This window comes from Leptinotarsa decemlineata, unplaced genomic scaffold (assembly GCF_025532065.1).
Source record: "Leptinotarsa decemlineata unplaced genomic scaffold, Ldec_3_MD MMD2_tig00026316_RagTag_RagTag, whole genome shotgun sequence".
Lineage (NCBI taxonomy): Eukaryota > Metazoa > Arthropoda > Insecta > Coleoptera > Chrysomelidae > Leptinotarsa > Leptinotarsa decemlineata.
The window spans coordinates 2,629,056-2,645,125 of NW_027412685.1; the positions used below are offsets into that span (position 1 = coordinate 2,629,056).

At 34.0% G+C, this 16,070-nt stretch overlaps 1 protein-coding gene across 1 annotated transcript in view; it reads left to right on the plus strand.

The window, feature by feature from the left end:
• Positions 1–7,138: 7,138 nt before the first annotated feature.
• beta4GalNAcTA (beta1,4-N-acetylgalactosaminyltransferase A) overlaps positions 7,139–16,070 on the plus strand; it is a 49,403-nt gene continuing 40,471 nt past the window's right edge. Inside the window, exon 1 of the mRNA XM_074181847.1 lies at positions 7,139–7,448. The gene's annotated coding sequence lies outside the window, so the exon portion shown is untranslated. The remainder of the gene's footprint in view (positions 7,449–16,070) is intronic.

Sequence of the window (16,070 nt, forward strand, 5' to 3'; positions counted from 1 at the left end):
ATAACCAAGTAACAGAAAATCACAAAAAAGAAGAAAAAAACTATATCGCACATATTCAATATAGGATACACGTTTACATATTTACTTATATATTCAATCAAAACAAAGTCTTAGTTATTATTATATTTTAAATATAAAGTAGCTTCAATTCAGTTTTTCGTTATCAATGTTACTAAGCCCCTCTTGAATAGACGGAAAGAAGAAGAATTTTTTATATTATTTGGCAGTTTATTAAATCTGTCCAGACCTTTGTAAAATAACGAGTTCATACTGCTTCGTGAATTTGTCCTTGGGATGTGAAAATTGGTATTCGATCTAGTATCATGATGATGTACTTCACTTTTTGTGATTAAAAGGTTCACTAAGTATGTTGCTTGCAATTTATTTCAGTTTCGTTAATTTTAAATTTGACTGTATTTCTCCCAATTTTATTTTGTTTATACTTTGTTGTAATGATCATCGCCTTAGTTTTAGTGATATTAAGTTTCAGTTTATTTATTCCAAGGTACAGCTCAATATTTTTCAATGAATCATTCATCTTTTCAATGCGACTTGCTAGGTTTTGTCGTAGGTATATATTAATGTATCATCTGCAAATAAGGTAATCACATGATCACCGTCTACGTAATTGATATCGTTTATATAATTGAAAATAGTAAAGGTCCTAATATACTACCTTGTCGAACTCCAAAATCATTCACTAACTCTTGTGAATAGCACCTATTAATTTTTGTTATTTGACTCCTCGAACTGAGATAACTTTTTATCCACAACGTAATTATCTTTATCAATTTTGTCTTTCCAATTTGTTACTGTGAACTGTAAGGCAGTCTTACACGAATGGGAATTGGTTTGCGGTGGTTTACGTCTTACTTGGAGAATCGCTATCAGTTGATAAAAACTGACCACTATTCACGGATTGGAACTCCTAGGTGCGGTGTGCCCCGGGGTTTAGTATTGGGCCCTATTTAATTTTTATTATACCAACAATATTTCCAATTTGAATATATCTGGGAAGTTCACGTTATCTGCAGATGGTACCACTTCATTTTAGTACAATATTGATGAAACTTCTTTAGAGAATGACATATAATATGATCATGAAATAATAAGAACCTGGTTTGTCAATAACCTCGTACTCAATATCCACAAAACTGATTTGTTAACATTTAGATGTGACTTAGAGACTGTAATGGTTGATTCAACTAATACTAACAAATTATGAATGAACTGATCCGTTACTTGATGAACATTAATAGCACTATCCATAATAATAATTAAACGCTATGGTGTTAGCGAAACGCGCCTAGAAAAAAAATGTTTGGGAAAATGGATAGTAATTATTGAGAAGTCTCCATGCACAAAATTCTCAGATCTTCATATTCATCATAGCTTGAAATTCAATTAACATGTTGGAAAACTGTCCAAAAAATCATCTTCTGGATGCTATGTGATTGGGATCATAAATAAAGAACTGGGTTTTGCAGCCGCAAAATGTGCTTACCATGCATTAATTGAATCGCATAGAGATTATGCAATCGTTTTTTGGGGTACATGCAATAAGAGCTTAATGAAGACGATCCAGTAGTGCAAAAAAAGCCATAAGGGTCCTCTGCAGAATCAAGAGTCGAGATTCGTGCAAATAATATCTATCTACTGCAAATGCACAAATTTATGCTCAAATTGTCATGGTTCTGAAAATTGCTCTAATGTGGAACAAAAAACCTACGAGGAAATTTATGATTCAGATGAAATTGTGAATGAAGACCCAATGCAGACTGGAAATAATATTGGAGACGAAGAAGGTGACAGTCTTAAAGATTTCGAAGATCAACAAGAACTGGAAAGTTTTGTCGAATCTAACGATGATAAATTGCGATCAAACAGACAAAAACTAAGGCATAAGTGAGTAAAATTCAAGATAAGGTATTTATAAATAACAAGATTAACGTTTTTTTAAACTATTATAATCAATAACGTAATCAGAATGAAGTATCTAAATTCAATAGTACGGTTTACATGTATATTTATATTTTTCTATGACATGAATATAATTAGAATTTAATAAATAAACTTTTTAACTGAATAAAATTGCAGCAATCACATTTTTTTGATGATGATTAAAAAAAAATTTCGAATTCGAGTTTTTTCAATATTTTGCATTTTCTGAGAACATTTACTATAGTAATGTATATTTTTTACACCATAAGAAAGTAGAGATTTCAACGAACAGGAATTTTTGATTGAAAATTAGGGTGCTTTTTTGATATTAAGTTCTCTTCCCAAACTCAGATCCCCCGTAATTTATTTTTCTTTTTATATTTTTCATATTCGTCTCCTTTTCTAATGGGTTTCATCCTACTGTTATTTTTTTGTTTCAAAAATTATCGAATCTGGTCTATTCGTCAATAAGAATTTATTCTTTCGACAATGAAGTATACATATTCTGATTATGTTTACAATAAGTTGCCTTGCATTGAAATTTGCAGTAAAAGACAAAGGACGAATATCGTCGGCGGTCGGTTTCGAAGTTTGGTCTAGGAACTGACCGCCTTGGGGAGCCTCGGTTTTCTTTGATATTCCAAGACTTAGTTCTCTGTCGATCCCATAGTTGTCATCTTCGTAAAAGTAGAGGGCATCGCTCTCACGGGAAATTACGACTTGAAACTTGAAATTTCGACTATAATCTCGAAATTTTCAAAAAACAAATAATAAAAATGGGGCCCTCCTGCGCTTCCGTATCGATGAAATCAAGAACTCATCTTATCTGTTTCCTGTATTCTAATTCCATCATTCATCCCTAGCAAGTCCTGGCGACTCGGGCGCAAGGTCTGCAGCATAGACCACCATGAGGAATTGAATAATGATGGATGGTGTTGTATACTAAAAACAACGCCAATACTCTCGTTTCCAATAAGGTACAATCTTTGTATGCACAATGGCTCCCAAGTTTGTCGTTCGTTAATTCTCTGACAAAGTTCAATTGACCATGATACTAGCGGCGTTGCCAGGATATCTGGCAATTTTAACAATTCAATCTACGTATTTTAATGATGAAAATGTTTTACTCTGATTTCCAAAATTATTCATATCAGTACCGTGGGGTAATTCACATGTCATCAGGAGATATGAGATACATTTTATTTATTTATTTATTTATTTATTTATTTATTCATTTATTTATTTATTTATTCATTTATTTACGGGTGAACCCCAATATTTGTTTACAATAAACTGTGTAACAATAAAAGCTTATACTATACTATACTGATTATTATAAATACCTTTATGTGTGTAACAAAAGACAATAAAAACAGACAGTATTAACTAATAAAATACATTTATATGACTAATGAGCGAGAGACTTGTTTTTTAAAAGTATTTTGATTGTCACAGAAAAAATTTACTTTATCATAGTAGTTATTTCCCAGTCTCAACATTTCAGATAAAGGAGAATGATAACCATAATTGGTTGAGTGATACGGTGTAAAAAATAGCTTTTTTTGTCTAGTGGACCTCTGTGGAACGTTGAAGTTGATAAGAGATAGAATTTCCGGACAATCAATGAGACCAGATATAATTTTGTGGCAGTTGTTCTTCTATCCTCAAGACTCGACAGAGATAATATACTCATCACTTCACTGTAACTGTATTCACCTATAACCAACCCTAGTTTGTATGCCATGGCCCTTATAAATTTATTTTGCACATTTTTCAATTGTTGTTTATACTAATGGTAGTAGGGACTCCAGATGAAGGTGTTATACTCTATGATAGGGCATACTAAAGAGCAATATAATACATTGGTTGTGAATGGAGAAAGATTGGTTGATGATCTCACAATAAAACCGAGCATTTTTAGAGCTCTCATAGAAACAGAATTCACATGGTTGTTGAAACAAAGCTTGGCATCTAACAATGTACCCAAATCCTTACACTCTTCTTTACATTCCAACATTTCATCATTCAAAAAATATTTAAATTTGATTGGTGATCGAGACCTACTGAACATCATTGAGTACCTTTAGTACCAAAAAAACTATTTTCTAAATTTATTCATTCTATAAAAATAGGAATCACACGTTGAAAGGTAAGACCTCGTTAGTCCTTAGCTCGCACAAGTTTCTCAACTTCTGAGAGTTGTCGTTCGTATGATGGCGACAGCTGATTAATGGAAAAACAGATTTTTTTTAACAGAATTAAAGTTTACTAAAAATTTCAATTTCGTCACGTGACCAAAAACGTCCAGTCATTGAATGTGATGTCATACTGTATTTCGCCAGTCACCATTTCATTTATGTTGAACTATTTGCTTTTGGTGGTTCGAAGTTTCTGTTGCTTATTGTGATATTTTTGTCCAAATCTGTGGTTTTTACTGTATTTAGTTAATTTTACACAGTTTTATTTACGATTAAGTGTGTAAATTCGAATGAACATGTCCAACGATGGATTTATAGAAGGTCAATCCGATAATCTGACAGTTGTTGATATGTTTATGGTAGCGAAATTCATTAAACAAGCTGAACAATTTTCTCTCGGTGAAGTACGCGGAGTTAAAATAGACAATTAAGTAAAATTATTATTCGTTGTAAGTTCAATCACCATGTATAAATTCCGTGTACCCCTGTAATAAAAAACCTAACCTAACTTAATGAAATTTGTATGACTAAATTGGGTTAAATTGTGTCAGTTTGGTTAGTCTTGATTAGATTTACAAATAATATCAAATATAATATTTAATAAAACAACGATAAAAATAAAAACAACAATAATAATTAAATGGCGCTCCGGGGCGACTTCATTAATTCCAGTGGAGCATTTGCTTTTTCAGCTGCAGGAAAACCCGGAAAAATCTGCAGCACCACACCGTCTGAAGTTTCTAATTTTTCAATATCCCTAGCCTGAAGGCAATTATCCAACAAATGAGATAGATATAATAATATGTAAATACTTACATCAAAATGGTCTTCACATACTCTGCTCTGCTGCTATATGAAATACCATTTTTATTCCTTCTGCATGCGTTTAACCATTTTTTTCGACGATTACGATCATCTTCCGGTAATCTTATAAATATTTTATTGGGTGATTTAATGGAAGTATTTGTGCACAAAGGCACAATGCAATATTTGTAATATTTTTTGTGTTCCATTGCCTTTGAAGTTCAAAGTCCTTGTTAGATTTATAACTCCAACAACACACAAGCAAAGCTGAATCATGGTTAAACACAAATCTCTAAACTATACAATTTAATAATACCATCTATTAAAAAAAAACTCATCATATTTTACACAAAAGCGTTTCGCTGCGTAAATAAGTAGATTTGAACGGCTGTCTCAGCCTGCGTCGTATGCGTGCTCCCGGATTGATACAGTATGACGTCATGAGATTTCGCGCCTTTGAACGCTTGTTTGAATTGGTTTTTCAACGCAAGAAACTTTTTATGACTTTTATAAACTGACTATTGATATTTCACAGCTCATATTTTGCAGTAGTTAATTTACGATGTTAAAAAATCTGCAAGTTCCCATATATCGTGTTGAAGCCAAGGCTTCGCTTGATAAACATTATTCGGACTTTGCAACAGGAAAATCAACTGTTTAACAGTGGTTTGCTGAGTTTAAACGAGGTGATGCACACAGTGGACGTCCCAAAGAGGCGAAAACATCAAAAAAGTCCAAAGAAACGTATTAGGCATATCGTGCATGAATATTTGGGTATGGGAAAGCCCTGTTCAAAGTGGGTGCCACGCGAGCTCACAATCGACCAAAAACCACAAAGAATTGATTATTTTGAGCAGTGCTTGAAGCTGTTCCACCAAAAAAACCAAATTTATGCGTCGGTATGTGACAATGGCTGAAATATGGCTTCATCATTTCACACCAGAATGAAAACTATAGTCATCTGAGTGGACTGCATGCGGTGAACCGGCTCTAAAGCGTGCAAAGACGCAATAGTCACCTGGCAATGTTATGATATTTTGGGATGCGCATTGTATAATATCCATCGACTATCTTGAAAAGGAAAAAAACATCAGCAGCGACTATTACATAGCGTTATTGAAGCGGTTTAAACAAAAAATCGTGGAAAAACGAACTCTTTTGAAGAAAAAGAAAGTGCTGTTGCATCAAGACAGTGAGTGCACCGTGTCACAAATCAATGAAAATGATAGAAAAATTGCATAAATTGGGCTTCGAATTGCTTCGGCATCCATCGGCTCCAGAGATGCAGGCACCTGGAACAGGTATCTATGGTATAAATAGGGATTGCTTTGTAAGTATGCTTAGTTTGGTCTTCCTCTTGAAGATGATCACTTGATGACCGAAACACTTGTCTCGTATCAATTGATTGTTTTCTAACGTCGTGCCGTCATGGCCAACTGACAGAATTTAGAAACCGTACCGTATTCTGTCGATAGAAAAATATTAAATTGAAAGTATTTCAAAAACTATACTATTTTTTGGAATAGGTATCCTCATGCAAAGTTAATCCTATTTTTGATGCTTAATGCGACTAAATCATAAAAATAGGGGTTCCCATTTGAAAAAAGTTACTTATTCAGACAGTTTATTAAATTTCATTCATATTCTTCTTTTTGACCACCCTGTATTAATGATTATCAAAATTTCTTATAAATTTTTATGAATTTGATTCCCCTCTACAAGGAACTCGACGAAAACATAATGATAAAAGTTTCCTTATAGGAAAAAATTGATAATTATTGTAGGGTCTGCAAACATAATTTTTGAAAATATTTCAGCTGACTTGCCCTCATACACATATTTATATATTTGTCAAATATTTAGATTCTTTCTAATTTTAGTTTTCCCACAATCGATCGATAGATGCAATTCCTGGAGATTCACCTTGCATAGTACTTACTTAGGTCACATAAAAACCAACAAAACGGCAGACAGACATAACGCTCTCATGAGTGGCTTCGGCTATAGAATAAATAATGCAAAAAAGGAAACAACAGAAGTCTCAATAGTGTATATTTTGTTGCCTAGCGGAATCCCCCTCATCAACTTAAATTTCAGATAGTTGATATGAAACTCAACCCCCACTCTTTTAGATTTGAATATCGGTTTATTTGAAGTAACAATTCGATCACTGACATGAACTGTACTTTCAGAAAAGTGAAATGTGTTAAAAAAGTAACAATTATGAAACTTTTGTTCATGTGGGAGAGTTCAAGCTAAATTAGAAATCCGGCAACATTTTCACCAGGAATTCGTAGGTTGAGCTGCTGTTAACTGTTACGGTGCCCGTTTCATTTTCATTCATTTTAACTACCAACTGTTCCTTGTGACTGAGAGAGTGAGAGACAAGGTTTCATCTGTGTGGTGTTTATGGTGCAATATTATTGTGACAGAACCCCCTAAAAATTATGCATTTGTTTTGGATGTACATCAAATGAAACGTACAACGGACTACTAAAACCTAGGGTAAGTGATTTGAACATTAGTTGCATAAAGGTTCAATTGTCATAGGTTATTTCCAATTACTTAACCATATTTTCAACAGAATTGTGTGAAGTACAATTTTAAGTATCTCTCGTATCCTCCCATCATCTTCTCAAAGTACATGTTATTTAAAATAATCAATAGAGCAGTGACGGAATATTTTTTCAACAATACCCATAAGTTAATCTTTCTAACCTCAAAATATCCCGTGGTCTATTCTTGCAAGAAAATTATTTTTACTTTCAAATATTTGAATACATAGCATTGAATTTCATTTAGCTCTTACTGTAAGAATGGATTAAAACATCATGGTAATTCCATCATACTGAACAATTGCATGAAAAATAAACCAATGGACTTTTCACAAATTTGTAATCCAATGAATACAAACGAGAATGAGAACTGTGTTACCATTGAACATTTAAATTTTAACTATCTTCTTAACTATACATACTTTCTTAACACCTCCATATAAAAATGTATTTTTCTATAAATACCACTTACTGTAACGATCTTCAGGTTCTTATGGATTTTAACCTCATATTGAACGAGGGGGATGAAAATTGACTCGACAGTTGACAACCTACCTAGTAACAAAAGCCATGTTTCTATATCAAGTAATATAGAAATCGAATAATCTTTTTTGAATTTGTATAATCTAGTAAATGCAAGTGTTGAACAGGAATTCAATTTGTTATTGAATTCAAGAACATTTTAATAGTAAACTTATTTGAATTTCACCCAGAAATATATTTTAAGAAAAAACTGATGTAATATACAGTGTGTAACAGCTAAATGGAATAAATTCATTATTTCGGTTACGATACATATTTTAACACGTCAAATTTAGATTATAATTTGATATAAGTATACTTCAACGGAAAAATTCAACCCCCTTCAAATGACAGGTACAACCCCTAATTTTTTAAATGGGAAGTAAAGGCTTGTGATATATATTTTGAAAGGTATCTTCATTCTCTATTCAAAAATGTTATCGCTTTCAAGTTTATTGCAACAATTAAAATAAAATAAATTAAAATAATGTGGTTACCGAAATAACATAAAATACACTCAAAAATTAAAATATAATGCAAAACTTAATGAAATGTAGAATACGAAAAAGAATTATGGATGTTAACGAAGTAGATGTTCAAAATTTTCACCGCGTCTCGGCAACGTCTCGGCAACATCCTAATCTCAAATAAAACTATCTTCTAACATCTGTTAAAAAGCTGTTCTGTTCTTCTAACATTATTTAACATATCAGTTGATATTTTGTGATTTGATATTATTGAATATTAAGTTCTTGTTACAATACTGTATAATTTTGAGTAATTTTCGGTGTTAACAAAAAATAAAAATAACTTTGCAGCAAAAACATTGAAAATTATTTAACTCTTTACAAAAATTGGCCGTGGTTGACACCATAGTTGTGTAATTCGTAATATTACAGGCTTTTAAAATGAACCGTCGTATACAGGATAATGTCTATTTATCGTTTTAACAAAATTTTTTTTCGTAGTCCCCATTTGAAAAAAGTGGGTAAAAATTAAACTTCACTTAGATGGCCATGAATTCAAATCTAGATGTATTTTTTTAATGCTGAACAACTTTTCTAAATAACATTTCTAGAGATTTTTCAAAATAAGAGTACTTTACTCTTGTCTCAAAATCAAATATTTGAAGGCTCCTCGTATATTACGTTTGTTTTACTGTATTTTGTTGGTGCATGTTTGGTTTTAGGGGATGCACAAACTTTTATCAAGAATAACATTTTGTCGAAAAACCCTTCATAAATAAGTTTCCCTTATGCAGCATACTTTGGGGATGACCCTGTACAATAACCGAAATAATGAATTTATTCCATTTGGCTTTTACTCACTGTATATGAACTGAATGCTGTCTGTTGAAAAAATAAGGTAAATTTTCATTTGCCTCAAAAAATATTTAATTATTCATAAATTTCTATTTTGATTCCTCCAAAGTAGTCCCCTCCAGATATAATACACTTGTTCCAGATTTTTTCCCAATCCTCGAAGCAGTTCTGATATGCACTTTTTGGTAGGTCCTTGAATATTAATAAATCGGCGTGGCACGCCGTTTTATTAATATTCCTTTGAAATGAGCTGAATTATTTTGTTTGTTGAATTTCAGTGATACATGAATTGAATTGATTGTTGATAATTTTTATTCGGCGCCACGGTAGAACGGCATTTTGTCGTACTATAAATGAACTTAGCATGTTGCCATATGTAACACTTTTAAGTTCTTGATAAATCGCCTCGATACCAGCGCCAAATTAAAATTATCAACAATCGTTTTAAATGTATCTTTCAGATACAACAAACTTTTTAAATCATCAAAAAATTCAATTCTTTTTCAGAAATTAGCTTTTTAAAAAAGATTGATGAAATAAAATGATACTTGCTTGAGAATGTTTTGCACAAAAGTTGTAACCAATTTTAAATTGAATGCATTAAAGTGAATGTTGGAAATATTCAACACTTCAATAAAATTGAAATATAACAATCTTTATTATTCATAGAAAACTATTTATTATGGAAAGTTAATTTGCTATATTTTCAGACAAACGAAAGTCTATTTTTATTACCAACAATGTTTCATGGGAAAACTTTGACAGGCATTCAAATATATTCATTGAAATTTTATTATAAATAACTAACATTTTATTCAAAGGTTAAAATTATAAGCGGAATTGAAACGTTTGTTGAATTTACTCGAATAATACATTCCATTGACTGTTGAATAGAAATGTTTTTTCATTGCTGAGTTGAACTATACGTATATAGATTATTTTTCAGCATAATATATAGTAAATTGGCGTTCCATTTTCCAATACTCTGAAACAATATTTTTCTTCGGAATCAATAAAAGCTTCAAGTTATTTCATTAGTCTTTTTTATTCAAATAACAATTTTATTCATGTAACATTTTAAATCAAGTGTCATTTAAAATAGAACAAATTAACTTTCTCAACATTTTCATCGGTTGTTGATATGCTGAGGCATCCAGAGTGAGCGTCGTCATTCACATCTTCTCGGCCTTCTGTGAAAAGCTTGTATCACTTGTAAACATTTTTCTGACTCAGAGAACAATCACCGTATGTCACTGCTAACATTTCAAGTATTTTTGAGCACTTAATTCAATGTTTTACACAAAATTAGATGCAAATGATTTGATCCATTTTTTCAATAGGAGAAAATCGCCGAGCACGCAAAACACTTTATACTTTTATGCCTCTCAACAACAAACTGAACATGCTAAACAGCTAAAACTGTGAACATGTGTTGGAGACGATTGTACCAACATAAAAAAATTAAAAAATCACTAATCGAATGAACGTAGCCCGCGAAATTTGAACATTGAACTTTTATTTTGAACAGCATGTAAGTTCCTCTGGTTTTAATATTCTACCATGTTCAATGCTTTTGTCTTGTAATTTCTTGTATTTGCTTTAAGATCAGGGATATTGTGCCTACATTATGCCGATATATACTAAAAGGTATGACCATATTGCAAAGTCAGTTGCCACTGTCACATAAAATTCACCTATTCACATACTGTTCACTCGAAATGAATTGAAGCATCTTCTTCAAAAAATTATTCCAAATAACTGCATCAGTATCTCAAATTATTAAACGTCCTTTTGTGTATCTACTTGAGATGCACGTAAATAGAAACTTGTGCGAGCTAAGGACCAACAGATTCCTAAACGATTATTTTTATTATTGTCAAGTACTTCTACATTGGAAGTGATATTCAGCCGTAAAATGTATACTGACAAGGATTAAGTTTTAGGGTTTTTTTCAGTATCTAATTAGTTATATCCACCGTTGTATTAGCCGGGGAAGTAGTTGTTTTCCGGCAGGCATTTACCAGAACCCACTGTGTAGGGTGTTGGCAAAGATGTATGTTTAGAGATTTTATTTCGAAAGATTTCACACGTTTCAATCTTTAATAAGTTACGACAACCTAGCTCAACCTAGCACCACTGATGAGACTTAAGGCCGCCATACACTGCAATGTTGCCCGACAATTTTAACCTTGGCGAGTGAAATTGTAGGGACGAAGCGTTCATACATTGTCAGATCACAAAGCCAGTTCGCAGGTACTTTGGAGTTTGGACAGCGACACGTTGAAACGAGCACATAAACTGGCAGTGACAGCGGCATTAGTGATGAAAAGGCAAAATAGAAAAAAACGTCGCAAGTGGTCCAAAGATTGGCTGCTAAAAAGACAGCAATTTTCACATATTAATTTGTTAACTGAATTGAAGTTACAAAAAGACGTACTTTAGTTATTCCATTTTCAACATATCGTTTAATTATTTCAGCAGTTTTCATTTTCAGCACTTCATAATTTCACAGTAATTTAATTTTATCTGTTCTAACCAGCGACAGCTGGTTAACGGAAAAACAGATTTTTTAAACAGATTTAACATAGAATTCATGGCTTTCCGTTTTAGACAATGGAAGTCCTAAATATTTCTTCTTATACAGAAACATTGTCAAGCACCTTCAAACAATCTTAGTTTCAACGTTACCACATTGTTTAGCTTCGCTCTTTGTCTATAAAAACACTTTTGTTATTATACTTCTTTGAAATCACCTTATTTTCAATTCAACCATTTCAAATGTGCAACAATTTCACCGAATTCGGGTTGAAAATCTGAAAAAAAAAGTTAACACAGTTAACTTCTGAGTAATTTTATAACATAAATATTAACCTATTTTCTTTTTATCTCCAACATGTTCAAACTGTGAAAACCCAAATAACTGTTCAATTTGTTGGTATTACAATCAACAAATAAATGATCAACAATTCCTTACATAAACATAGAAAATACCCCATGTATTTTTATTATCACCTGTTGTTAATGTTCCTGTTCTGCTAGTTTCTGATCACTTTCAATATTGGATTGGCTCTGACGCGGAACTTCTTGGTCCTCTAAAAACTGGAAATATGTAAAATACCAAAAATGTGGCATATATACTGCGTCACTTCCTACGCCGGATTTTTTGCTATCTATTACTTTCTCCCTTTCTTTTCTTACTGATCCTCTCATGGAATCTATTTTCTTTTTAACAGTCTCCTTCGTCGCATCAGGGTCTACCTGCTGTACTTTCGTCACTAATTCCTGGTACGCTTTGTTTTTCATTATTTTGTTGCTATATTCTTCTTCTATATAACTCAATAAACTCTGTTCGAGAAGAGCAATGGACTGTATTTGTTTAGGTACAAGTCGCTTCAAGAGGAAGAATTCCACTTACCTTTTTGGTATTGCTGTGGCACACATACACGCGTTTTTTCTGGTTGGTTTCTACCGATCGGATTCTTGAATTGTACTGATCCCCTTTTGCTTAGAATCCTCGCGTTTCGTCGAATTGGCACCAAAATACAGTGGCGTTACGACCTCTTGGAGATTAGGGGAACGCGAGGGATTATATTAATAACAGCGGATGAGGTTGCTACTAGTGAGTTGTGTATACAATACGTAACATACCGACCACCAAAAAATGAATGTTTTTTATAGACTACTTGTGAAAAAGTAAAAGAAAAATTATTATATATTCATAAATATAGTGAGAAAAGTTTAATCAAAATTAAAAATTTACCAACAAAAAAAATTAAAATTGGCTGAGAAGGGTTTAAAACTTTGGTAAAGGACACACCTTGCTCACAGGTCTTTTCAGGATTGTCCCTTGAGAATTTCTTACTGATACTACTCTCGTAATACCGTCAGCACCCGGGTGCAATTGCGTAATGCGACCGCGAGTCCATTTCATGGGAGGATTATGATCCTCTTTCAAGAGAACTATTGTACCGAGTTCTATTGGGGTAGATGGCTCAAGCCATTTACTACGTTGCAGAAGAGTATGCAAATATTCCTTGTGCCATCTCTTCCAAAAATCTTGCTGAAGACGTTGCACCATTTGCCATCTTGAAAGACGCCCCAAATGAATATTACCAAGATTGGGTTCTGGTACTGAATTGAGAGGTGCTAATGTTAAAAAATGCCCTGGAGTAAGGACTGAATCATCGTTGGGATCAGAACTAAGACTGCAGAGGGGTCTCGAGTTCAACAAGGCTTCCACTTGCGTGACGACCGTAGACAACTCCTCAAACGTGAGAGTCTGATCTCCAATAACTCTGAAGAGGTGCGTTTTAAAGGATTTCACCCCAGCCTCCCATAGACCACCGAAATTGGGAGAGGAAGGGGGGTTGAAATGAAACCGTATTCCTTCTTGGCCGGAAACTTGTTGCATGATTTCAGATAATTGCCTTGCAGCTCCCTTAAAATTTGTTCCACAATCTGAATAAATGTCCGAACAGAGTCCTCGCCGAGATACAAAACGTCGTAAAGCTCCGAGGAAGGCATCAGAGGAAAGATCTGAGGTAAGCTCTAAGTGAAGAGCCTTTGTTGACATGCAACAAAAAATGCAAATGTAAGATTTAGTTACCTTTGCACCACGCATCCTAGTAGAAGTAGTTCGAAACGGGCCACAGAAGTCTATTCCAACATGAGAAAAGGGTTTCAGTTCGGATATTCGGCATTTAGGAAGATTACCCATTGGTTGTTGAACCGGTTTCGGGTTGAGACGGAAGCATTTATAACATTTTGAGATAATTCTTCGAATAGTCTTACGTGGGGATATAATCCAGTAGCGTTGAGACAAAATAAAATGCAAGGTCTGAAGGCCGGGATGGCAGTACTTAGAGTGCGTATACTTTATCACTAAAGTTGTGAAAATATGAGTACTGGGTAAAAGAATAGGGTGTTTCTGCTCATGCGTTATATCTGAATATTTTAGGCGCCCACCTACTCTTAGAATTCCTTTATCATCAATAAAGGGACTGAGTTTTCGAAAGGGTTTCGGTAAAGGTCTTTTCCGGTGGATTAAGGCTAATTCGGAGGAGAATGCTTGTTGCTGAGTGACTTTTATTAGAAGCTGAAGAGCGAATTCCATTTCCAAAAAAGAGATATGAGATGAATTGAGGGCAGATAGGTCTGCAGCAAATCGAGTCTGTTTTGTTCGAAGGTAAATGAAACGTAATACATAGCAAATAATGCGCTGAATCTTGGTGAGCGAAGAAAAATGTGATATTAAACCGTTAATGACATTTTCGTCTACAACTGAGATCAAAACAGATTTTCGTTGTTCTTCACATATATTAGATAATTCACTAGGTTGGACTGAACTTTCGGGCCACTTGTGGCGAGGAAGTGAGAGCCAAGATGGCCCCGACCACCATAAGGAATTGGTAACCAGTTCCACGGGGGACAATCCTCTGGAACCGGGATCGGCAGGATTTTCCGTTGTAGACACGTGCGCCCAGAGAGAAGGGGGAACCTTTTCTTGTATTTGGGTAATTCTATTTGCGACAAAAGTTGTCCATTTGTGGGGAGAACTGCGTAACCATGCAAGGACAACCATAGAGTCAGTATAAGCATTAATTGAGGAGATTTTAAATATTTCACCATATGTTTTTAAAGTGAAATCCAGCAATTGGGAGAGAAGCAAGGCTGCGCAAAGTTCTAACCGTGGTATAGATATCACCTTGAGTGGAGCAACCCTAGATTTAGCAATGAGGAGTCGAGTTTTAAAGGTATCATTCGAGAAGGTTCTAAGGTAAACCACAGCACAATAAGCCTTTTGAGAACTATCGCAGAAACCTATGATTTCTTGAGACAATGAATTTTGGGGTAGTATTCTACGAGGTATTTGAATAGAAGAAATTTGTGAAAGTTCATCTTTAAATTGATTCCACTGTGCCACGATGGATTCAGGAAGGGGATCGTCCCAATCTACACCAGAAGCCCATAAGATTTGCAAAATAACTTTTATAGACAATGTGACAGGAGTGAGGAAACCTAAAGGGTCATAAACTCTGGCTAAGTTTGAAAGAATCGTTCTTTTTGAGCAAGGTTTGTCAAGGGGTTCAACTTGGTATGAAAAGGAATCAAGCGTGGGATTCCATTGCAGACCTAAGATCTTAAATGTTGTATCCTTTTTCAGATCTAAGTGTAGAGCATCAAATTTCAACAATTCTGGAGCTAAGTGGGAAAGCAACTGTGGTGAATTACTGGCCCACTTACGAATTTCAAACCCAGATTCACCTAATATGTGAATTAAATCAGCTTGTAGATTCAACGCTTCAGAGACAGATGAGCTGCCAGTGACGATATCGTCAACAAAGACATCCGTTTTTAGAACTTCACAGGCCTTTGGATATTTAGATTGATATTGATTGGCAATTTCGTGGATTGTGCGAATGGCTAGGAACGGTGAACTTGAAACGCCAAAAATGACGGAATTGAGTCGGTAATCTTTAATATTTTCATCAGGAGAAAATCTCCACAAAATTCTTTGAAAATCTCTATGGGATTCTTTCATCAGAATTTGCAAAAACATGTGCTTGAGATCGGCTGTAAAGCAAACAGCGTGAGTACGGAATCGTGACAAGAGGACACAAATGTCGGGCTGGAGCTTAGGTCCAGTTAATAACGTATCGTTTAAGGACAAGTTATTAGAGCAACGGGATGAGGCATCAAAGACAACTCGAAGTTTGGTGGTAGTGCTC